This window comes from Apium graveolens, chromosome 3, assembly GCF_009905375.1.
Source record: "Apium graveolens cultivar Ventura chromosome 3, ASM990537v1, whole genome shotgun sequence".
NCBI classification, from domain to species: Eukaryota; Viridiplantae; Streptophyta; class Magnoliopsida; order Apiales; family Apiaceae; genus Apium; species Apium graveolens.
In genome coordinates, this window is record NC_133649.1 from 85,944,857 (window position 1) to 85,970,640 (window position 25,784).

The following is a 25,784-nucleotide window of genomic DNA, read 5'->3' on the forward strand; positions in this document are numbered from 1 at the left end:
TTGCCAAGTGATGCAACTGAAGCACGGAAGTTAACTATTCGAGCACTAAGGTACTCTTTGATAGATGGGATTCTGTATAAAAGATCTTTCGTGGTTCCTTACTTAAGGTGTCTCAGGCCCGATGAGGCACACTTGGCTCTTGAGGAAGTGCATGAAGGTATTTGTGGGCAACACCTGGGGGGCAGGGCCTTGGCTCATAAGATAACCCGTTTAGGCTTCTATTGGCCAGAAATGATGGCTGATGCCAAAGAATATGTGAAGAAGTGTGATCACTATCAGAAGCATGCACCAGTTGTTAGACAACCCCCCGAGATGCTGACCTCTATCAACTCCCCAATCCCCTTTGCTATGTGGGGGATGGATATTCTAGAGCCTTTCCCTATGGCCACAGCACAAAGGAAGTTTCTGATTGTAGCCATTGATTATTTCACTAAGTGGATTGAAGCCAAGCCGTTGGCCAAAATCACAACTAAGCAGGTTGCACAATTCCTGTGGGAAAACATTATGTGCCGATATGGGATTCCCCGTATCCTCGTCACTGACAATGGAACACAATTCAACAATGAGGAATTCAAGAAGTATTATGAAGAAAATGAAATTGAGTTACGGTTCACCTCTGTGGCTCACCCGCAAGCCAATGGGCAAGCGGAGGTAGCAAATCGGATAATCCTGGATGGACTACGGAAGAGGATCGAGAAGTCAAGAAATAATTGGGTGGATGAGATACTTCCAATACTATGGGCCTATAGGACTACCTGTAGAGTCACGACTGGAGCAACTCCCTTCATGTTGGCATATGGGGCAGAAGCAGTGGTTCCCGTGGAGATATCACATTCTTCTCCAAGAATTCAAGCTTTCAATGCTGGGGAAAATGAGGAAGGGCAAAGGTTGGCGCTGGACTTAATTGATGAAGTGCGAGATAAGGCACATGCAAAGATAGTAGAGTATCAGAAAAAGGCTTCGTTCTACTACAACCTAAGGGTTAAAGAGAGGTTTTTCAAACAAGGTGATCTAGTCTTGAGAAAAATAGAGGCTTCTGGTGTCGGACAGAAAGGAAAGCTAGCCCCAAATTGGGAAGGGCCGTACAGAGTCAAGAGCGTTCAGGGTAGAGGAACCTACAAGCTGGAAACTATGGATGGTTTTGAAGTCCCGAGGACCTGGCACGCACAAAACCTGAAGGTTTACTACGTGTAAGATAGGCGAAGTACGATTCTCACTTGTCATTGTGACAAGTAGGTTTAAAAGCACCTGGAAGCTTTGCTTGCGTAGGATTTTATATTCCAGTAGAATTTACATTGTCTAGTTATTATTGATTAGGGTCGAACCCATGCTATGTAAGGTTTTGAAAAACCAGACTTCATATTAAAGAGTTTGAAATTATTTCAATTCAAGGATGTTTAAGATTCAAATGCATATTAAGATTGTAAAGTCAAAACAGAAAGAGGCAAGAAAAGCAACATATAAAATATAAGCCCCGAAGGGTAATAAGTTCTGAATACGATTAAGTCAATACATAGAAAGCCACAATGGGCCAAACAAGAAAAACAAAATACTCAAAGATCCTTGAAGAAGTCATCATCGATGTTTCCTTCATCGGCAGCAGAAGAAGGAACTGGAACAGGATCAGCACCTCGAGGAGAAACAGCTTCGGCCTCAGCAGAAGAAGCAAGAATAGGAGAAAGAGGGATATCATCAAGAAGAGGCTCTTTCCCAGGAATATCAGGGACTGGATATGCAGTGAGAGTCACCTCCGGAATCTTCTTCCCAATCTCCTCTACTATCTGCTCCCAACAGCTAGAAAAGGTCTCCGAGAAGTTAGCATCGTACTCAGCATTTAGGACATCCTGAAAGTCCTGAGATGCCTTATACTCAGCTATCACCTCAGCTCGGGCCCTTTGAGCATCCAGCTCCAGCTTACAAACTTTCTCCTTCTCATCCGCCAGCTCCTTCTCTACCTCACGGAAACGAGTGAAGTTGGCCTCGGAAGCCTTGAGGTACCTATCCCTGTCCCTCTCAGCAATAGTTAGGCTGGTCCTCACATCCTTCAAATTGTGAAGGGCAGCCTGGAGATAGGTATTCATCTGCACGAACATATCAAAGTACAGTAAGTAATAAAAAAAACAGTTAAAAAAGGAAGAGGCTTACAGAAGCCACGGCCTGAGCACCCAGACGCTCAATCTGTAGGTCATCAGAAGACTCTACGATTTCAGCCCTGTCACGAGGCGTGATCACACTCTGAGACCAAACGGCGGCAGCCTCGGAACTCCCTACAACCGTGTCCCTCCTCTGAAGGCCCCAAGTAACGGTGAAGGGAGAGGTATCTTCATCAAGGCTAGGAGGCCTCTGGGATAAAAAGGTAGGGACGGCCTCCTGAACCGTGACTGAAGGGCCGTCACCAATCCTAACCCGCTTGTCGCGGTGGGTCTCAACAGCAGAGCCCTTGGCGGCACGGGCCTCCCGCTTCTTGAAGATTGTGTCCAAAGCGGCCCTAGCTGCAGGCAAATACGAGCACATAAGAAAAAGGACAAATAGAGAATGGAGAAAATGGAACAAAAAGGGGAAAGAAATACCCTCGGGACCAAGGTCACTTAGACCTAAACCTTGCAAATTACCCTCTGAAAGGATGAGAGCGCAATGGTGCAAGTTATCGGCAGTGATGGCCTTGATGGCCGCATCCTCATCTATCCCCAATTTTAGGTCTCTTAAAGACCCGTCTATACTTTTTGAGAAGTTGGGCCTGAAAAAATGGTCCCAACCTTCCTCGGAATCCAGAAATACATAAAACCACTCACTCTTCCATGTTGGATACGAGTCGGGATTGGTGCCAGAAATAAAGCAGGAACGAGCCAAGGATCTATGAACTATTTTGACCCATCCTTGGTCCTCAGAAGCATTTACAAATTTAAATAAATAATGAAAGACACAAACATTTGGCTCAAAACCGTGTTTACGAGATTGGGCCATATAACAGTGAATAAAACGCCAAGAGTTGGGTGTGAGTTGGGTCGGACAGACTCGGGCCTCAGCCAAAAGGCAAAAAACAAAAGGATGAGGAGGTAGGCGAAAACCAGCATAGAAGGTTTCCTTATAGACCCGAATGGCCCCAGGTTTTGGGTAGCAGACCCTATCATTTGGGCCTGGAGCCTCGGCCCTATAAGGGTGAGAAATGCCAAAAAGGCGGGCTATGGTACCTACTTGATCTGGACCAAATCTAGAAGGATAATTATATGCATCTAAGTGTAACATGTTAGGAAAGGCTTGCCCAAATTCGGTTAAAAGATCCCTAAGAGAAATAACTGAGGAATGTACAAGAGATTTTTTACCTCGGCTGGCCCTAGAGGGACGGGCAACAGCTTGGGGGACATGGGAGTGAGATGAATCAGAATCTGCCATGGATGAAGACAAAAACCCAGGAAGCTCTTGAAAGTAAGTAAAGAAGATGAAGATTCAAACGGAATCTTCAAAATAAGCCCAGAAAGCGGTGGAGTAGAAAGCCGGAAATCGCTTGGAGGTGGCGATTCTTGAGAGACTAATTGCAGAGTTGAAGTTTAGAAATTTTTGTGAAAGTGAAGTGTGAGAAATGAACTCACACTCCACCTCTTATATAGAGGAGCTCAAAGATGCACAAACGGGCCTGGGCCTAAGAAAAAGGCGGGAAGCCCATAAGATTTGAATTTTAAGAAGGTTTAAAATCAAAGTTCATTGAGTGAATCAAGGCTCAAACAGCCTCAACAACGCCCAGGATGCATCATCCCTAGCCGTTGTTAGAAGTGTGGCTCCTAGGCGTGGTACAACAACGCCCAGGAAGCATCTGTCCTCAACAACGCCCAGGATGCATCATCCCTAGCCGTTGTTAGAAGTGTGGCTCCTAGGCGTGGTACAACAACGCCCAGGAAGCATCTGTCCTCAACAACGCCCAGGATGCATCATCCCTAGCCGTTGTTAGAAGTGTGGCTCCTAGGCGTGGTACAACAATGCCCAGGAAGCATCTGTCCTCAACAACGCCCAGGATGCATCATCCCTAGCCGTTGTTAGAAGTGTGGCTCCTAGGCGTGGTACAACAACGCCCAGGAAGCATCTGTCCTCAACAACGCCCAGGATGCATCATCCCTAGCCGTTGTTAGAAGTGTGGCTCCTAGGCGTGGTACAACAACGCCCAGGAAGCATCTGTCTCCAACAACGCCCAGGACGCAAGTTTTCTAGACATTGTTAGAAAACTGTCTCCTAGGCGTGGGTGCACGACGTCTAGGATCTATGAAAGCATCTGTCTCCAACAACGCCCAGGACGCAAGTTTCCTAGACGTTGTTAGAAAACTGTCTCCTAGGCGTGGGTGCACGACGTCTAGGATCTATGAAAGCATCTGTCTCCAACAACGCCCAGGACGCAAGTTTCCTAGACGTTGTTAGGAAACCGTCTCCTAGGCGTGGATCAACAACGCCCAGGAAGCATCAGCCTCCAACAACGCCCAGGACGCAAGTTTCCTAGACGTTGTTAGGAAACTGTCTCCTAGGCGTGGATCAACAACGCCTATGATGTATTGAGCAGCAAAAGTTCTATTTTTCTGATCATTTAATTAGAAAAATAAGGAAATTTCCTTAAATATTTTCTGAAAAATGTTAATATTTTCAGAAATAGGGAATAAATCCAGAAAATTAAAGGATAAATCCCAGAAATTAGGGAAAAAATCCAGAAAAATAAGGAAATTTCCTTAAATATTTTCTGAAAAATGTTAATATTTTCAGAAATTAAGGAAAAAATCCAGAAAATTAAAGGATAAATCCCAGAAATTAGGGAAAATCCCAGAAAATAAGGGAAAAATTCCAGAAAATTAGGGAAAATCCCAGAAAATTAGGGAAAAATTCCAGGAAATTAGGGAAAATCCCAAAAAATTAGGGAAAAATTCAGAAAATAAGGAAAAAATCCCGGAAATAAGGGAACAATTCCTGGAAATTAAGATAATTCCTGAATAAAAGGAAAAATTCATTGTAAATGTGTAGGTCGCTCCACACTTTACGGAAAAGCGAAACCCTGTAAGGAAACAAATAGACTTAACTTCTGCGAAACCTAATCAATGTTTCCCAAAAGTTGGGGGGCAAATGATAGGGATAAATAAATTATGATTGTATAATTAAATACTGCATTAATTGTACAAGCTGTGGGCTGCTAGGCCCAATAAAAAGATATATGATACTCAGACCAGAAAGGTTAAGCCTGATGGACCAGATCAGGCCTGATGGGATAAAAAAGGCCCAAAAGCCCTAATTATTAATTAATTTCATAATTAATTAATAAGGAAAAAATCAGCTATTGAGAAGAGTCCCGATAAGGATATAAATCCTTATAGATTAGCCTCAAGGGGACCTAAAAGGATAAGGAATCAACTTCCTACTTCCTAGGACTCCTAAGTCTATCCTAATTCAGAGGCTTGTCCACCAAGTCTCCTATACCAAGTCCAATTCAAGGACTCCCACATCTATATAAGGGGCCTCACCCCACAAATCAGAACTACGTTTTTTGGCTTGATTCTCTAATTCACAGAGATACGTAGGCATCTCGTAAAGGCAGAATTAAGCTACGATACACGAGAGCAGCCATTAAAGGCCTTGAGCTCCCGAATCTTAGTAATAAATACAGTAAATAATAACCTTAGTTTTTTATCTATAACAGTGATGAGGAAAAGCTTTTGAGGATTCTGAGAGAGTTCAAATCGACAATTGGATGGACTATAGCAGATATCAAGGGGATCAGCCCTTCTTACTGTATGTATAAAATATTGCTAGAGTAAGGTAGCAAGCCTACAGTCGAGCAGCAAAGAAGACTTAATCCTATCATGAAGGAAGTAGAGAAGAAGGAAATTCTGAAGTGGCTAGATGCAGGGATCATCTATCCTATCTCCGACAATTTATAGGTAAGCGGTTTAATGTATACCAAAGAAAGGTGGAATTACCATGTTAGCAAATGAGAAGAATGAGCTTATTCCGATAAGGGCAGTCACGGGGTGGAGAGTCTGCATGGACTATCGGAAGCTGAACAAAGCTGTGACGCCCTCCAAACCCGGGTCAGAAGTTTGGGGCTCACAACACACACCATAATATTTAAACCTGTATATAAAGTATTATATGCATTGACCCTTCTTTACACAACCACGGATCGCAACAGGTTAAAGTATGAAAACAAGCTATAACCTTACCCTTTATTACATCGTACCAAAACCCAACTAGTTCAACTTATAATTGTTAATGATATCGTACTTACAATCTTACACCACTTATCTATAATATAAAGCTCTTGCTAGCTCGATCCAACTTAAACGGAAATCCTAGCCCACACACTGGACAGGGAATTCTCGTTACCAACACTTTCTTCTTCAACTGTTGAAAACATAAAAAATTTTGCAAGAGTGAGCTTACTAGCTCACCAAGTAATCATAGCAGCAATTGAGGTTAAACAATTACCAATTGAAATGATTCAGGAGAATCAAGTTTCAGAATAAGCAATGATTAGAATTGGATATTCACTTTTCATTTTAAAAACCAAGGTTAGGCTGCTGATCAGTCACGCACTAACCCCGAGCAAGGCTCCCAGCTTTGCTCTGTATACTGGATCCAAGGAACGCATTGGCCTATTATGACCACGAATCTGGTCCACATTTATAAAACTATCCAATTCTAAAACAATTCAATATGATAAATAATGTAAATCAATAAGCTGGATCATAAACAACATTTACCTTGAAGCATAGGGTGATTCATAATACCAAGTAGGTATAACAAGGGATTCAAAAAGATTGGCTTTCAATCAAGGAAAGAATCAGAAAGTAGAAGACCAAGGGTTCAAGGGTTCCAGGAATTGGTCTTCTGTTAAACAAGGAATAAGGGTTGGTATGTTAAGAAACTCAATATCAGAATCAGTATGTGATAGATATGTATTTGTGGAGTAGTAACGTATGTTTTTGGATCGTATCTAGAAATTCAACAATCAATGGTTTGTGAAGAACAAGGCTTTTGGCTCAAGATCAAGAAGAATCAGGGTTCAAGGTTAAATAGTTTAAAGCACTTGTGATATAAAACATGAGTTATTTTGAATAATAGCGACATGTTATAAAACAGTTCAAAAATATTTGCAATATATCTTTAAAGAAAGGTTCAGAAGTACTTGCCTTATCACCGACGATTTCCACTTTACTGGTACTCATCTAACAGTCTTACTCATCAACCACTTTCCTTCTCTTTCTATGCCTTGCTTCTATTTATCAGTCACTTTCCTTCTGTTTCTACGCTTTGATTCTATTTATGGATCATTGGTTTCCTTTTCTATACCACGCTGACTCTGCTAGATATCACAAGTATCTATCAATTATTCATACTCATTTTATTATAATCGTCACATAGACGTCATAAGCTTTTATCTACCCTTCGTTTCACCCAAATCCGATTTACGGATTAAAAGTTATGACTAAAACAGTCAAACCATAACCATATAGGCATATAACACATCAATCAGATAGCACGTAGCACATAGCATGCAAGATATTCGATCAAAATAATTTTTTAAAGAAGATTCGGGGTCAAAATGATTTTCCAGGTATTTAATCCGAATTTTTGAATATTTTTCGGAATTAAACCGGGACTCCGAATCATTTTATAATTAAATAATAGGGTTCGAATACCCGAATCTGACTTTAAAATAATTTATAATAATTATGGAGTCTTGCAAATAATTTTAAATAATATTTTAAAGTTCGAAACTATTTTTCAGAATTTTTAAATCAATTTTAAATAATTAAATCCAATTAAATAATTAATTAAATCAATTAATAAATAATTAAACTAATTAATTAATTAATATTTAAATTAATTGACTAATTAATTATTAATTAAATTTAATTAAATAAATAATTTAGATTTAGCAAAAAAAAATTAGATTTATTTTTGAATTAAAAACAATTTTTTTAGAATTAAAATAACCATTTTTGGAATTTTTAGAAATTAAAAACAATTTCCTGAAAATAATATAAAAAGAAAATAAATTTTTTGTAATTATATAAACAACAATCTGATTTTTGGAATTTTTATAAACAAAAATCTGAATTATATGAATTTTTAAAACCAGAATATCAAATTTGCAAAACAGGGGAAACTACGGGGTACCAAAGTGTAATTTCCCCCGTCGTCTTCCCCGTTTTGAGCTCCGGTGGCCGGCCGCCATTAACGGCGGCCACCAAGCTTTCCGACGAACTGAAACACCGCCCGGAATCACACAAAATCGACAGGGATTACACTTTTAACTATGAGGAATCCATTTCTGAAATCCATTTAATCACCCAACTACAGAATCGCCTGGAAAAACCCGAGCAAAAATTCTTCCGCCGCCGCGCGGCAGTTTCCGGCGAGGTCGGTTCATAGGTCGAACAATATAATTGAACATACTAATCAATTCGTTTTTACACGATCTACATGATGGCGCAAATTATTTCATCCCAGATTTAGTATATCAAAAGTTCCCAAAATCAATTAAGAACATTCAAAGTATATAAACCCTAATTTAACAATCTGAGAATCAAACCTCATTTTCTATATGTTATTGAACTCCAAATTTATCATATAATATACCAAAATGACCAGGAAGAAATAATCTACACGATTAGGCTATCAAATCATATCAAAAACATCAAGAACAAAAATTCATATTTTAACCCATAATTAATTCGAATTTAAATAATTAAATCAGAAAAATACCTTGATTTCTAGGCAAAAACAAATGGTTGATTCAGAAAGAAGATTTCAAGGGCTTCGTTTTGATATGCTGCACGCCCAAATCGGAGTTCGATAACGCCTTCGTTCGTGCGTTTAATTTTCAAGAACGCGGTTTTACTTCGACAATTTCTCTGTATTTTACGGAATTTTACTGACTGATTGTGATTATCCGAATAAAATAAAATAATAAAAAGGCTATATATATTTATGGAATATTGGATCGTTCTGGATCGTTAAATTAGTTACTTAGCCGCTAAGTAACAGCAAAAATGATCCTATTTGATATTAGTTTTGGATAATTATCCCAACCGGACATTTTATAAAACACTCTATACGAAAATAATGTAATAATATCTCATCTTTCGAAAATACGGGTTTTGTTGGTTCACCGAAATGATTATCGTATCGAAAATCTTGCGTCAGGCCGCGCACGGGTCAAACCGTAATCCGGATCGAAAAAGTCAAAACACGGAAAATGTCCGAAATTACCAGATTAGGTTAGGAAGGAGTTTTCAGAAGAGTTTCGGGTTGTAAAAACGCAAAAACGGTTGAAGTCGGACGATTCCCGGCTTTATAATATAATTTTGTAATTATTCAGAAAATAATTAATAAATTCATAAATCAATATAAAATCATTTAACAGCCCAAAAATTACCAAAAAAATACCATAATTATCTATATTTTATTCTGGTCATAATAAAATTAGCAAACTTATACTGTATCACATATAAGCATTCACTTATTTACACTAATCATCAAATAATTCACCAAAAATCACATAATAATCAGATAAAAATTATTTATTAATAAAAATAATTACACACGATATCTCAGAATCACTCTAAGGATCATATAGTGATACCTTCAAGAATCTCACTCTCATTTTCTCGGGTTGATTCTCAACCTTACAACTTTCATAAACTTTTACTCGCAGCATCAATCATTACTTAACAACCTCTCGCTGACCTCATATTCTATCTGTTGCTTATATAACTCAACTCAAGTCTTCATTTTATATATAATGGAGCTAAATTATTCTTCCTGAGTGTACGCGTATAAATACCTTATGAATCTCCTAAAAGTATGGCGGTGAAGCCAACTTACTTACATTTATCCTGACTATTTTATTGTCTCAGAAGGACCAGCATAATGCTTACTAATTATATTTCCTTTGTAATTCTAGTAATTCGTGCTCATGACCATACAATAGCTACTGGTTATTAAACCCCATTCCCTCATGTTTCGCTATTCAACAAACTTAGTTCATAATCGCTTCCAATCGCATTCGAGGCTCTTTAATTGTTCTTTTAAATCTTCTCATCCATCTGCGAATGATATTCTGAAACTATGGCGTATTCGATTCCTAACATTCTCGAGATTACTCCAAAATTAAGAATTGACGAAAGATCTCGACAGAATATGACTGACGCACAAACTTATCATCATATTTTATTTTCCTTGAAGCACAATCGAGGATGTCGAGCGAAGATCTCTTACCATTTTAAAGAAAGTACACTAACCTGGAAGTATCACCGGCATATTTTTAACTTATACCATCATTTATTTTGATTCTAAGGAGTTCTCATACGAAACTGACCGCAGTGCTTTCCTTGACGTCTAATCACATATAACGTTTATTCTTTCCTTATGCCATATTATCAGAAAATTTTCTTTGACATATATGTCTCGTATCATACCTTCGGAGTAGCTTGAATCTCTTGAGTTATCATTGTTCAACCAAATTCCTATCTTTTTAGTTCCGCTTTACTTCATATCCATTCCTCTAGAAGTAGTACATACCATTCTAGTTCGACATAATTTATCGTATTCTGAATATTCTTGTCAAATTTCAAATCACACAATATTAATCATCTACAACTAGTTTATGGATTTGACGACGTACCACCATTTCTTCAAGAAGCAAGTAACCCACCTATGGAATAAACTGTTTATTACTAAATGAGAATGATCAGGTTTAAATAACCTATCAATAATAATGTAATTAATGTTTTCCTCATCTTTGATTCTCAAGTGGCATCATCATAATATTTCTTGGAGAAATATATATCCATCTAGTCTTTGATGTCCCGCCTTAACTCCTCGATACTTGTAACATTTGATAATCTCTCCCACCTTTTCTTTCTTCATATCTGGCCACCAATAATTCCCCTTTGAATCTCTATACACATTGGAACTTCATGGATGGACCGAATGTCTTGAGTTGTAAGCTTCTTGTAAGGTTCCATCCTTCAATTCTGTCGCTATTGGAATCCCAAATTCTAAAATAAAATATGGGAATGTCTTGATCATCTTTTTGAGTATATATATATATTCCTTTAACGGATAATATCTTAATCTATTATTTTCCCTTGATATTTCTTTACCTTTTCTAGCACTCCTGGCTGAAAAGTTATACTATACATCTTTGCATCGTTAGGTTTGCAAGTTCTAGCATCAAATTTTAACTTTTGAAATTCTTTGTATGTTTCTTCTGACACAGTCAACACGTTCGGTATTTCCTTTCTTCTTAATTCATCTGTTACTATGTTTGCTTTTCTTGGGTGATAGTTAATCGTGCAGTCATAGTTCTTGTTCAACTCCAACCATCTTCGTTGTCGTTCATGTTACCCATATCTTGCCTATATCCTCGCATCTTATATAGTTTCTTTATCATCCTTTTGATTCCACCTCCTTTTCCATCTCCATTCTTCATTCTCATAGCTTATTCAAAGCCGAACTCTTGACATTAATACTCATTTTGCTGTCATATCAAATTAGATATTAATACAAACTTTGATACTCACAACATCCCATTCTGAAGTAAACATCAATCATTTGTATTAATACCACTTCCGATATCTAACAACAACCTAAGTATCAACATCAATCGAAAACTGAATTAAAACTATATCTCACACTTACTCCAAAACAGAAATACTTGGTAAATCATTTATTGTATGATTATCACAACAATTTGGAAACAAGACGTTCTTTGATAAAACTTTGTTGCAGATGATAAAATCTCCTTGACTATCTAATAAAATCCATATTGGTGTAACTATTAATCTCTGTTTTATTCCATCTCCCTACTTCCTTTCTTCTCGTTGCTTCATCTTAATTCTTTAGCTCTTGAAAATAGTCTTCTCACTTTTCCATACAAATGACTTTTTATTTCTCTTGTCCATTAGGAAGGGCATGCTTATCCAAGCAAAAACTCACACATTTGCAGCAATTTCTGAATTCTACTAGCATCCTTACTTCTCCCCAATTCTTCATTATTTTAATTTCGGATTTGAAAGTTGCATCAAAATTTGACTTAATCTAATTGGAATCGATTTCCATCTAACTAACCATTAATTGGTAAAATTAACCAATTAACTTACTTGATTGATCAATTGTACCAAGTGATGACTAGCTAAATGAAATAAAAAACCAATTACATATAGTCGGATTAGCTGTAACAATCTCTTTCAAGAACCGAGATCACACTTGTTTGGAGTATCAACATGAATATCAATTACACACGGAAGTATACTTTCTATCTTTTAAAAGTGGGGTAATTTCTGAAAATTTGGGCAGCATCTCCTTTATATTATTGACTACCAGTCGGATGCAAGCCGACATCAACAATCAATCAAACAACCAAAAATCAACCCTCAAATATACCAGTCCACATTCACTTTCCAAACTCACCAATTCACCACCTCATGTAATATTAATCCGTACAACCCATATCTCTAATACAACTTAAGGTTATAGCGAACAATTCTTATTATACCATACCTTTTTCTCATATTCTCTGATTATAACAGAATATCACTACTGAATACAATTACAAATTATTCTAAAATTCTTCTAGTTCATGTTTCAATTCAAGCTCTCTACTTAACAATTAGTCCACCCTGGAAGTATACAGTTATCCTTATTAATTAACTTGTTCAACCTTTTATGACCAACACCGGGTCTCAACCAACACTTTTTTTTAAAAAATCTTGCGAATGAGTACATTTGGTTTTAAAGCTTCACATCTTAAAAATTGTTGCAGTCAACCCGCCATAACTTCATCTTCACTTATATCTTTCCATATTGAACCTTCTTTGTCGTCCCTGCTATAAGCGTAAATTTTACCACAACTCATTTTCTTGAGTTGGGGAAAACCCAACCATCCCTTGATGAACACACTTAAAGTTTATCCGTATCTAGCATTTCTTCGATCTTGAATCTTCATGATAAATATCTCCCACATGATTAAGGTATGCTTCATCTTCACAACGTATTACTTGATTATCTGGTTATTGTTAAGAATTTCTTCATTCGTCTTCATTGTCCAATCGATCATTTACCTCATCTGATACATGCAGCTTTACTTTCATGTTTCTCTAGTTAATTTACCTCATACAGTTTGCTAATTACTCCAATTCATGCCAAAATCTCATAATCGAAACGTATCATGTATATAGATTTTCCGCCTTTGATTTGATGCTCTCGCAACTATCCCGTTTTCGGTATAATGATTCCTCTCTGCACGTAAATTTCCACCATTCATCGGCTTGCAATTATCCACACTTGTTACGTAACTTCGTCTGCTACACGAGTTCATTTCACTTCCTTTTTAAAATATTCAAAGAGTAGACCATACACAAGAAGGAATTTATGTATATGATTCTGATTGAAAACTTTCTGTAAGGGATAAGAGTACAAGGAAACAATTGGAAAAATTCATGAATCAACAAATCAGGATTTAAGAAGAAAGAATGAATAATGATTTGAATAGGAATGAGACAACTATATTAGTACTCAAGATGGCCAGTCTTTCATACCATATGGCACACAACATATGATTAGGTGGCGTCCCACCAGACTTTTTGTCATTTTGACAAATCGTCACACCATAACACTGCTTGTCCCAATTTGGAAACAATGTTTGGAAAAAAATGATTTGAAAGGGATTCAACAATCACCTTATAAGCTGGTCATGAAAGAAGTTTATACTTTACTCGAGATTTATAAGAATGATAAGAAAGAATGATATCATTGGTCGCTATTCGCATTTTATCTGTTTATGGCTTCAACGCTTTTTCGATCAATAGATCCCATGCCAAGTCGTATATCAACTTTAGAAAGTTCTCAGAAATGCTTTCTTGAATTGATTATTAAAATAATTTCCCCCTTTCTAGGTCTTGCATCTTTAGCGTCACGCTTCCACGTTCGTATACGATTCTATTTGCAATCGTACAAGATTTATGCTTATAACTTCAAATTTTGCTTATGCTGCTAATCGTTCAACTTGTCGTCTCTTTTTCCTAATAACGTTCTCCCTTTAGAAGGTCTAGAGATTTCCTTAATCTTCTTTGCTCGTACTCAGCTTCTCATGAATCGACATATTCCTCGTGCTCTAATTGCCTCAGCAGTTTTTCCGTAATAGCGGGTTCATTTGTCCTTCTAAACGAACCATACTAACAAGTATCCGTTTGGATAATCTTGAACCGAACAAGAAACTCAAGTAGTACTTGGACAACCAAGTTTTTAAAACTTATTTTGTTCCAAGGATTTTTAGAAAAAAATTCTGTGAAGAAAATCTCTTTGGGAAAACTGGTTTAAAATTTTGAAAATCATACACATGGTCGTCATTAGTATATGAGTTGGTTGTCGTCCTTCTCAACTATCACAAGGAATCTAATTAGGAAAATAATCAGATAAGAGCCCATTCCTTTCCATATATCTTCTACCCCTTATTGGGTCCATTTTTCCTTAATTGATCAACCAAACTCCAGTTACCGTTGCAAATTATTTTATTCGTAACTTCACTTCTAGTCTTTCATACCAGTAACACTCACATCATCATCTCTTACGGTTACTAAGTATAACAAATCTATCCAGTAATCATCAGATTTATTTTATAACACAAGGTCGATTTATATCACATTACTTCTATACGTATCACGTTTGATCATATCATTGTCATATATTTTCAAGAAAACTCTCGATTTCCAATCCTCTCAAATTTCTTTAAAGATTCATCTAGCCCACTCCACAAGATAATCATGGGTGGCATACTCATTAGTAGCACCCTATAACCTGGTAGCGGCTATCTTCCGAAACACACGTATCATTACTCTAGGTTCTTCTAACATTTCTCAATGCCTCGTGTACTCACCATATGTTATAGCTGTCGAATCCATCCTTCTGGGTGTTGTTACTTCATAAGACGAGTTTTGAACGGATGTTATAGAACAGAATATAGAGTGGACAGAAAAGATGCACACACAGCTGAATATCCAGTAGAACTAGAATCAGCGTGTGGGCGAAATTCTCGAATAGATAGCCTCGCATCAGGGGATGAGATAATAATGTGAAAATATGCAACCGTCGCAACAGGAGGTGGCATGGCGAATACCGGTGGACGAGCAAGGCGTGAATTAGATGATAGTTTTCCGAATGAAGGCTCCGAATGATCAGACGATTCGGAAATAAAGAAGCTTCCATCGCCACCATCTGAAAATCACGTCTCTAGATAAGGATGTCGAATTTTATCACGAATCCCACTAAAACCTACTATTTGGTCGCACTCAACCTCTCGACGTTCTATCTTTCTATTTCCTAATCCTAATCCTAACCCTCTATCCGTCCCCGACAATCTAGGTTTGTTTCAATGACTTATAACATGTAGTTCTGATACCAACCTGTGACGCCCTCCAAACCCGGGTCAGAAGTTTGGGGCTCACAACACACGCCATAATATTTAAACCTGTATATAAAGTATTATATGCATTGACCCTTCTTTACACAACCACGGATCGCAACAGGTTAAAGTATGAAAACAAGTTACAACATTACCCTTTATTACATCATACCAAAACCCAACTAGTTCAACTTATAATTGTTAATGATATCGTACTTACAATCTTACACCACTTATCTATAATATAAAGCTCCTGCTAGCTCGATCCAACTTAAACGGAAATCCTAGCTCGCACACTAGATAGGGAATTCTCGTTACCAACACTTTCTTCTTCAACTGTTGAAAACATAAATTTTTTTTGTAAGAGTGAGCTTACTAGCTTAGCAAGTAATCATAGCAGCAATTGAGGTTAAACAATTACGAATTGAAATGATTCAGGAGAATCAAGTTTCAGAATAAGCAATGATTAGAATTGGATATTCACTTTTAATTTTAAAAACCAAGGTTAGGCTGCTGATCAGTCACACACTAACCCCGAGCAAGGCTCCCAGCTTTGCTCTATATACTGGATCCAAGGCACACATTGGCCTATTATGACCACGAATCTGGCCTGACCATGAATCTGGTCCACATTTATAAAACTATCCAATTCTAAAACAATTCAATATGATAAACAATGTAAATCAATAAGATGGATCATAAACAACATTTATCTTGAAGCATAGGGTGATTCATAATACCAAGTAGGTATAACAAGGGATTCAAAAAGATTGGCTTTCAATCAAGGAAAGAATCAGAAAGTAGAAGACCAAGGGTTCAAGGTTTCCAAGAATTGGCCTTCTGTTAAACAAGGAATAAGGGTTGGTATGTTAAGAAACTCAATATCAAAATCAGTATGTGATAGATATGTATTTGTGGAGTAGTATCGTATATTTTTGGATCGTATCTGGAAATTCAAAAATCAATGGTTTGTGAAGAACAAGGCTTATGACTCAAGATCAAGAAGAATCAGGGTTCAAGGTTAAATAGTTTAAAGCACTTGTAATTTAAAACATGAGTTATTTTGAATAATAGCGACATGTTATAAAACAGTTCAAAACTATTTGCAATATATCTTTAAAGAAAGGTTCAGAAGTACTTGCCTTATCACCGACTATTTCCACTTTACTGGTACTCATCTAACAGTCTTACTCATCAACCACTTTTCTTCTCTTTCTATGCCTTGCTTCTATTTATCAGTCACTTTCCTTCTCTTTCTACGCTTTGATTCTATTTATGGATCACTGGTTTCCTTTTCTATACCTCGCTGACTCTGCTAGGCATCACAAGTATCTATCAATTATTCATACTCATTTTATTGTAATCGTCACATAGACGTCATAAGCTTTTATCTACCCTTCGTTTCACCCAAATCCGATTTACGGATTAAAAGTTATGACTAAAACAGTCAAACCATAACCACATAGGCATATAACACATCAATCAGATAGCACGTAGCACATAACACACAAGATATTCCATCAAAATAATTTTTCAAAGAATATTCGGGGTCAAAATAATTTTCCAGGTATTTAATAAGAATTTTTGAACATTTTTCGGAATTAAAACGGGACTCTGAATTATTTTATAATTAAATATAGGGTCCGAATACCCGAATCTGACTTTAAAATAATTTTATAATAATTATCGAGCCTTGAAAATAATTTTAAATAATATTTTAAATCTCGAAACTATTTTTCAGAATTTTTATATCAATTTTTAAATAATTAAATCCAATTAAATAATTAATTAAAATCAATTAATAAATTAAACTAATTAATCAATTAATATTTAAATTAATTGACTAATTAATTAATTAATTATTAACTAAATTTAATTAAATAAATAATTTAGATTTATTTTTGAATTAAAAACAATTTTTTTAGAATTAAAATAACCATTTTTGGAATTTTTAGAAATTAAAAACAATTTCCTGAAAATAATATAAAAAGAAAATAAAATTTTTGTAATTATATAAACAACAATCTGATTTTTGGAATTTTAATAAACAAAAATCTGAATTTTATGAATTTTTAAAACCAGAATATCAAATTTGCAAAACAGGGGAAACTTCGGGGTATCAAAGTGTAATTTCCCCCGTCGTCTTCCCCGTTTTGAGCTCTGGTGGCCGGCCGCCATTAACGGCGGCCACCAAGCTTTCCGACGAACTGAAACACCGCCCAGAATCACACCAAATTGACAGGGATTACACTTCTAACTATGAGGAATCCATTTCTGAAATCCATTTGAGCACCCAACCACGGAATCGCCTGGAAAAACCCGATCAAAAATTCTTCCGCCGCCGCGCGGCAGTTTTCGGCGAGGTCAGTTCATAGGTCGAACAATATAATTGAACATACTAATCAATTCGTTTTTACACGATCTACATGATGGTGCAAATTATTTCATCCCAGATTTAGTAAATCAAAAGTTCCTAAAATCAATTAAGAACATTCAAAGTATATAAACCCTAATTTAACAATCTGAGAATCAAACATCATTTTCTATATATTATTGAACTCCAAATTTATCATATAATATACCAAAATGACCAGGAAGAAATAATCTACACGATTATGCCATCAAATCATATCAAAAACATCAAGAACAAAAATTCTTATTTTAACCCATAATTAATTCGAATTTAAATAATTAAATCAGAAAAATACCTTGATTTCTGGGCAAAAACAAACGGTTGATTCAGAAAGAAGATTTTGAGGGCTTCGTTTTGATATGCTGCACGCCCAAATCGAAGTTCGATAACGCCTTCGCTCGTGCGTTTGATTTTCAAGAACGCGGTTTTAATTCGACAATTTCTCTGTATTTTACGGAATTTTACCGACTGATTATGATTATCCGAATAAAATAAAATAATAAAAAGGCTATATATATTTATGGAATATTGGATCGTTAAATTAGTTACTTAGCCGCTAAGTAACTGCAAAAACGATCCGATTTGATATCAGTTTTGGGTAATTATCCCAACCGGACATTTTATAAAACACTCTATACGAAAATAATGTAATAATATCTCGTCTTTCGAAAATACGGGTTTTGTTTGTTCACCGAAATGATTATCGTATCGAAAATCTTGCGTCGGGCGACGCACGGGTCAAACTGTAATCCGGATCGAAAAAGTCAAAACACGAAAAATGTCCGGAATTACCAGGTTAGGTTAGGAAGGAGTTTTCGGAAGAGTTTTGGGTTGTAAAAACACAAAAACGGTTGAAGTCGGATGATTCCCGGCTTTATAAAATAATTTTGTAATTATTCAGAAAATAATTAATAAATTCATAAATCAATATAAAATCATTTAACAGCACAAAAATTACCATAAAAATACCGTAATTATCTATATTTTATTCTGGTCATAATAAAATTAGCAAACTTATACTGTATCACATATAAGCATTCACTTATTTACACTAATCATCAGATAATTCACCAAAAATCACATAATAATCAGATAAAAATTATTTATTAATAAAAATAATTACACGCGATATCCCGAATGTTACAAAAGCCACTAGGAAGGACCACTTCCCATTACCCTTCATTGATCAGATGCTTGACAGGTTGGTCGGTCATGAGTATTATTGTCTTCTGGATGGCTATTTGGGTTACAATCAGAGAGAAGACTACCTTCACTTGTCCATTTGGTACTTTCGCCTTCAGACAAGTTTCTTTTGGTCTGTTTGGTGCACCAGCCACATTTCAGAGATGTATGATGGCTATCTTTTCTGACATGATTGGCCAGAATGTGGAGGTGTTCATGGACGACTTCTCAGTCTTTGGCGATTCTTTTGATGAATACTTGCAGAATCTGGGACACGTTCTCAAGAGGTGTGTTGAGACTAATCTGGTTCTCAATTGGGAGAAATGTCATTTTATGGTACGTCAGGGCATTATTCTCGGGCACAAGGTTTCTAATAAAGGCCTAGAGGTGGACAAGGCCAAGGTGGGGGTCATTGAGAATCTTCCACCACCAAATTCTGTTAAGGGAATTCGCAGTTTTCTTGGTCACGCGGGTTTCTACAGGCGTTTCATCAAAGATTTGTCAAAAATTTCAAAGCCTTTGTACAGTCTGTTAGAGAAAGATGTTCCTTTTAAATTTGATGACGAGTGCCTTGCAGCTTTTGAGACATTGAAGAAGAGTCTAATTACGGAACCTATCATAACTGCACCTGATTGGAATGAGCCTTTTGAGATGATGTGCGATGCAAGCGACTACGCAGTTGGAGCAGTTCTTGGGCAGAGAAAGAACAACATATTTCATGTGGTCAACTACACTAGTAAGACTCTAAATGGTGTTCAACTGAATTACACTACTACGAAGAAAGAACTTTTGGCTATTGTCTACAGTTTTGAGAAATTTTGATCTTATATACTTGGGACTAATGTGACAGTTTTCACTGATCACGCCGCCATTCGATATCTCGTCTCAAATAAGGAATCGAATCCTAGATTGATTTGATGGATTCTTTTGCTCCAAGAATTTGAACTAGAGATCAAGGATAGAAAAGGAACTGAAAATCAAGTTGCTGATCATCTCTCGCATTTAGAATCATAATGATACTTCATTGGATAAGACATTGATAAATGAGTCTTTTCCCGATGAGCAGCTGTTTGGAGTGCAAGAAGAAGTACCGTGGTTTGCAGACATTGTGAACTACCTTGTGAGTAATATCATGCCTCCCGACTTATCTTATGCTCAAAGGAAGAAGTTTCTTCATTAAGTGAAGTGGTATATGTGGGATGAGCCATTTCTTTTTCGCCAAGGAGATGACCAAATCATCAGGAGATGTATTCCTTACAGCGAAACAGGGGGGGGATCTTGCAAGATTGCCACTCAACGGATTATGGAGGACATTATGGTGGAGAAAAGACAGTAGCTCGTGTTCTTCAAGCAGGGTTCTTTTGGCCAACATTATTTAAAGATGCTAATCAGTTCGTTTTGAAATGTGATCAATGTCAACGTGTGGGTAATATGTCTAAGAAGGATGGGATGCCTCTTAATGTGCTTCTCGAGGATGAGGTCTTCGATGTTTGGGGAATTGACTTCATGGGGCCATTTGTCTCATCTTGTAACAATCAGTATATCTTGTTGGCGGTTGATTATGTGTCGAAATGGGTTGAAGTTAAGGCGTTGCCAATGAACGATGCAAAAGTGGTACTTAATTTTCTTCACAAACAAATATTCACAAGGTTTGGAACTCCAAGAGTCATAATCAGTGATGAGGGGTCGCATTTTTACAACCGCAAGTGCACTGCCATGATGTAAAGGTATAATGTGAATCATCGCATTGCTATGGCTTATCATCCTCAGACAAATGGTCAAGCTGAGGTATCTAACAGGGAGATCAAGCGCATTTTGGAGAAAGTGGTATGTCCATCAAGGAGGGATTGGTCTTTGAAGTTTGATGAAGCTGTTTGAGCGTATATAACAACATATAAGACTCCATTGGGAATGTCGCCGTTTCAGTTGGTGTATGGTACGGGGTGTCATTTGCCTGTGGAGCTCGAGCATAAAGCATATTGGGCTTTGAAGAAATTGAATCTGGACTTGGATGCAGCTGGAAAGAAGAGGATGCTTCAGTTGAATGAGCTTGACGAGTTTCAACTTCAAGCTTACGAGAACAACAAAATGTATAAGGAGAAAGTCAAGAGGTGGCACGATCGAGGTCTAGTGCTCAAGAAATTTGTGCTAGGGCAACAATTTCTTTTATTCAACTCTCATCTCCGTCTTTTTCCTGGAAAGTTGAAGTCAAGATGGTCAGGGCCCTTCATAATCAAAACTGTGTTTCCACATGGAGCAGTGGAAATTTTTGAGAATGATCTGGGCCAAGCATTCAAGTTAAATGGTCAATGGTTGAACCATTATTATGGTAATATGGCAACCCGCGAGGTGCTAAGTGCCATTTTATTGTCCACTTGATCTCAAGATTCTACGTCGAGCTAGCGACGTAAAAGAAGCGCTTTTTGGGAGGCAACCCAAGTCTGTTGTACATTAGTAAGTAGAGGAAGCAAGAAAAAAAGATAAAATCACAAAAAAATCAAAAAAATAGAAAAAACTATTCAGGTCTGACTATAGAAGCCTGGCGCGCCCACGCTGTCCCAGCGCGCGGCCGCGCCATTTATATAGAAACATGGCGCGCCCGTGCTGTTACAGCGCGCGGCCGCGCCAGTTTGGCAGATGTAGCGCGTGCCCGCACCGTCCCAGCACGCGGCCGCGCAGGGTCCCGACTTTGGGAAAAAATAAAAGGCAGTTTAAGGGGGGAAAATGGGAATTTTGTCCCAAAATTAATTCCCAACCGGATTTTACTCCCCCACATCCCATAATTCCCTCTCCAAATCAAACCCATTACTCCCATTATTCCCATAATCAAATCCCATTTCTATTCTATATCTAATTCTCGTCTCATCACCTATATATACATACACCCCACATACAAACTTCTTCACCAATTCACAAACACCCAAACACAAATTCTCTCTCAAACACAACTCTTATTCTCTCTAATCAATTTCCAAGACACCCAAGAGACAAAGAACATAAGTTGGAAGCAGCACCACTGATTCTTCAACTGCGAGTGGTGTGAGGCCCAGGTTTTCTACTCCTGAAGCTGAGGAGGAGTACACGAGGCTTCTTTCGAAGCTAATCGTCAAGGAGCGAGGTTTCCTGCCATCAGGGAACGATGGTAAGCTTTTGTAGATGATTCTTGAGATGGGCTGGGTTCCTTTTTATGAGGCACCAGCTGTTGTGCCTATGAGCGTGGTTCGCGAGTTCTATGCAAATGCCAAGGCCGAGAAGAATGGCTTCACTATGGTGCGAGGGAGGACGATGGAGTATAGTGCAGAGGCTATCAGGACTGTGATTGAGCATCCCGCGAGGAAGCCTGGGCAGGATACCTGGAACGATAAGACTCCAGAGGACTTTGATCTGGATCTCATTGTAGCTACTCTATGCCGGCCCGACACTCACTGGAAGATCAAGAGGGGCACAGTCGCCGAGTATTATACGTTCCCGGCGTCCGACATGAACAAGTTTGCCCGTGCATGGAACGCTTTTATTTGTCCTAATATCATGCCATCTTCACATATGCATGAGGTTAATATGGAGCGTGCACGGCTGTTATGGGGCATTCTGCAGGGTGATTATATAGATGTGGGGATGGTTATCTTTCAGGGGATTCTGAAGTTCTTGAGGGGGAGCACTACGGGGTCTATTCCGTATGCGTCCGTGGTGACAAAGCTGTGTGTGGCAGTTGGTGTGCATTGGCCCGTACATGGGCAGTTGCATATTCTGATTGCTCCGATCCTGGTGGGAGGCCAGCTGCTGGTCAGGCAAGCAGGACTGTATGGAGATCTCAGTTATGAGATGAAGGAGGACCATCGCAGCAGTAGCAGGAGGCAGCAGGAACAGACATGGGAACTGGTTGGAGTACGACGCGGTATAGGCATCTTGCGAGGAGGATGGATGCGATGCAAGACATCCATAGTCATTTTGCACACGATCTCACCCAGGCATTTGGGACTGCATTTAGAGCCACCGGAGCTGACATTTAGTGGCCAGTATTTGGTGAGGACTCTGTGTATCCGCCTCCTGACACACCTGGCACTCCATCCCTTGAGGGTGAGAATTCTGATTCAGAGTAGGTATGCCTGATTCCTTGATATTACCTTTACTGAGGACAATGAATATTTTAAGTTTGGGCGCTAGTAGTTGAAGGATTATGTTGTGTGAGTCTCATATAGTTGCATGTTCATGATAGTTTAGTTCATATAGTTTGCATATTTTACCATGTAGTTTTTTTATTTTGGTAGTTTTATGATATTTTGTTCATGTAGTTTCATGCATTTGCATTATAACATGATCCCTTAGATAATTTTTCTGATTGACTTGCGATATTAATGCTAGTGTAGTGATGTCGTATTTAGTGATGTTGAGTCTTATTGGATTGATTTGCATGCTAGAGACACTTATATATTTTAATAAGTCTTATAGTTTGCTAGAGTGCTAGATCATGATCATGGTTTGTTGATTTGTCGAGGTTTAATCATTTGTTTATATTTAGAATTTAGGGTATTTTCCTAATAATAAAAGACATGAATATTTAAAAATTGGAGTAATTGGATTTTATTGCTAGTTGTGTGGCTAGGTGTCAAATGGCTAGTATCCGGCTCATATTTTTATGAGTAGTCTAGGGTTGAAAGAGATAGAGCAAAACGCACTCATTCAGAAATTATGAAAAAAAAGAAAGACAAAAAAAGAAAAAAAAGAATAAGTGTTATGTATAATTGATCATGAGTGGGCTCTTTAGTACTCGAGTTATTAAGTTCTTAGGGGACTTTGTGCCTAGTGACCTAAGGCTTTTTATTGTCTGGGATCCGCTAACCTAATGCTCGCAACATAGGTGCTATTGTATAAGTCTTTTGTGGACCTCACTCATTGCACGATCAAATAAGTATACTTGTGTTATTTTGTTATGAATAAAAGCATAAATCCGTATAAAACTCCAATATAAGAATTGAAGTGTTATAAGTTATTTTGAGTCTAGCTTTTTATTTTATTTATAAACTTGCCTTGATGAGTAGTGAGTCATGATTATTGATCTAGTTGCGATAGTATATATGTAAGCATCTTCACACACGCACGTCTCTAGTTTGTAAGTTGATTTGTATGATTTGATTGATCTTCATGCGAGAAACTGCATTTGTTGATATATTGCTTGTTGATTGGTTGAGTTGTTCTATTGGGATCGTTGCATTCATATAGTTGCATTCATGCATTTTTGTTTCTTATTCTTTGAGTCTGTTTACGCTTGAGGACAAGCATCGATTCAAGTTTGGGGGTATTTGAGTGGCATTTATGATACTTATTTATACTGTAATAAGCTTTGAATTGATGTATTTGTACTCAAGTTGTTAAGTGTTTTAATGTGTTTTCTAGTGTTTTTATTTTTCAGGCATTATTCAGGTAATCAGGTGAATTAGCATTATTTTGGTGCTAATTTGGTGTCCAGGTGGTGTTGGAATAAAAGCTCGTGGAAAGCCGACTCGAAGCAGCAAGATTTAAGAAGAAATCTGAGTTTTTCTTAGAAGGACGGCACACCCGTGCTGTGATAGCGCGCGGCCGCGCCGGGGTTCCAGAAGTACAGCGCGGCCGCGCCGTGATAGCGCGCGGCCGCGCCGATGCCGAATTCAAGAATCCTATTTCTAATACAATTCTAAAAGGGAAGACTTCCAGATTGTTGAGGGCTGCTATATATATTCATATTAGGTCATTTTTATAAAGAGATGAACCAGAGCGCAAGGAGAAGATGACAAGAGACCTTTAGCACAATTCAACAATGGTGAAGACGATCTAGTTTATTCTTGTGAATCTTTATTTTGAGTTGTAATTTGGATGCTTGTTTCTTATTTTGCTGAACCTATACTCTTGTTTGTACTTGGTTTAATTATTCGTATAGAGACTACGTTTTATATATAATAATTTCATCGAAACCCACATTGATGATGAGTCCGATTTTGGGCTAATCGTTATCGTGGGGTTCTAGCGGATTTATTTATGGATTTCCTTAGTTAAATTATTTTGATGCCTTAGAATGTGGTGATTGTTTGATATCCTAATATTGGTTGTGCGTATTCGTCTTATGAGCGTCGCGAACTTATAAGATAGTGTGTTAATTCTTAATGAAGCAAAAGTGAATTTAAGGATTTAGAACATGTCATGCTAGCATAGGTTCATGTATTTGTCATGCATGATTCGTAGGTAATTTTAACCATCTTACTTGCCCTATGTAATCAAGATAAATAACTTATGCTTAAACCATTATGTTGTCAAATTATATAGACATATAGGGTCTCAATATAATTGGTACCTATTCAGCTTATATCTCTTTTATGGATGTCTGGTAGAATGGTACTCGTGCAACGAAAGTTGGCATTTATCAGTTTCGTGTTATCTGATTAGTGTCATCACCATTGCATGCTAAGGTTAAGAATAATAAGGCTATTGAATGAAGTATTTAATGAAGTTAGAATCCCATGTTTGTCATATATATTAATTCAGTCAATCTTATTCTCGTAGTTATAATTGTTAGTGTAATTCTTAGTTATAAACAATCTCAATTTATTATCGTCTTAGCATTGAATAATAACCATACATTGTTGCTTAGGTGCGTAAATTAAATAGTTAACCAATACAGTCTCTGTGGGAACGAATTAGAAAAGATTCTGTACTACTTGCGAACTCGTAAACTTGCGTGTATTATTAGCGCATGTTTAGCGACTAACATCTTGCTAC

General features: G+C 37.4%; 1 pseudogene; it reads left to right on the forward strand.

Moving 5' to 3' along the window:
• The window catches only part of LOC141714412 (uncharacterized), a 153,531-nt pseudogene that overhangs the window by 33,873 nt on the left and 93,874 nt on the right, over positions 1 to 25,784 (forward strand).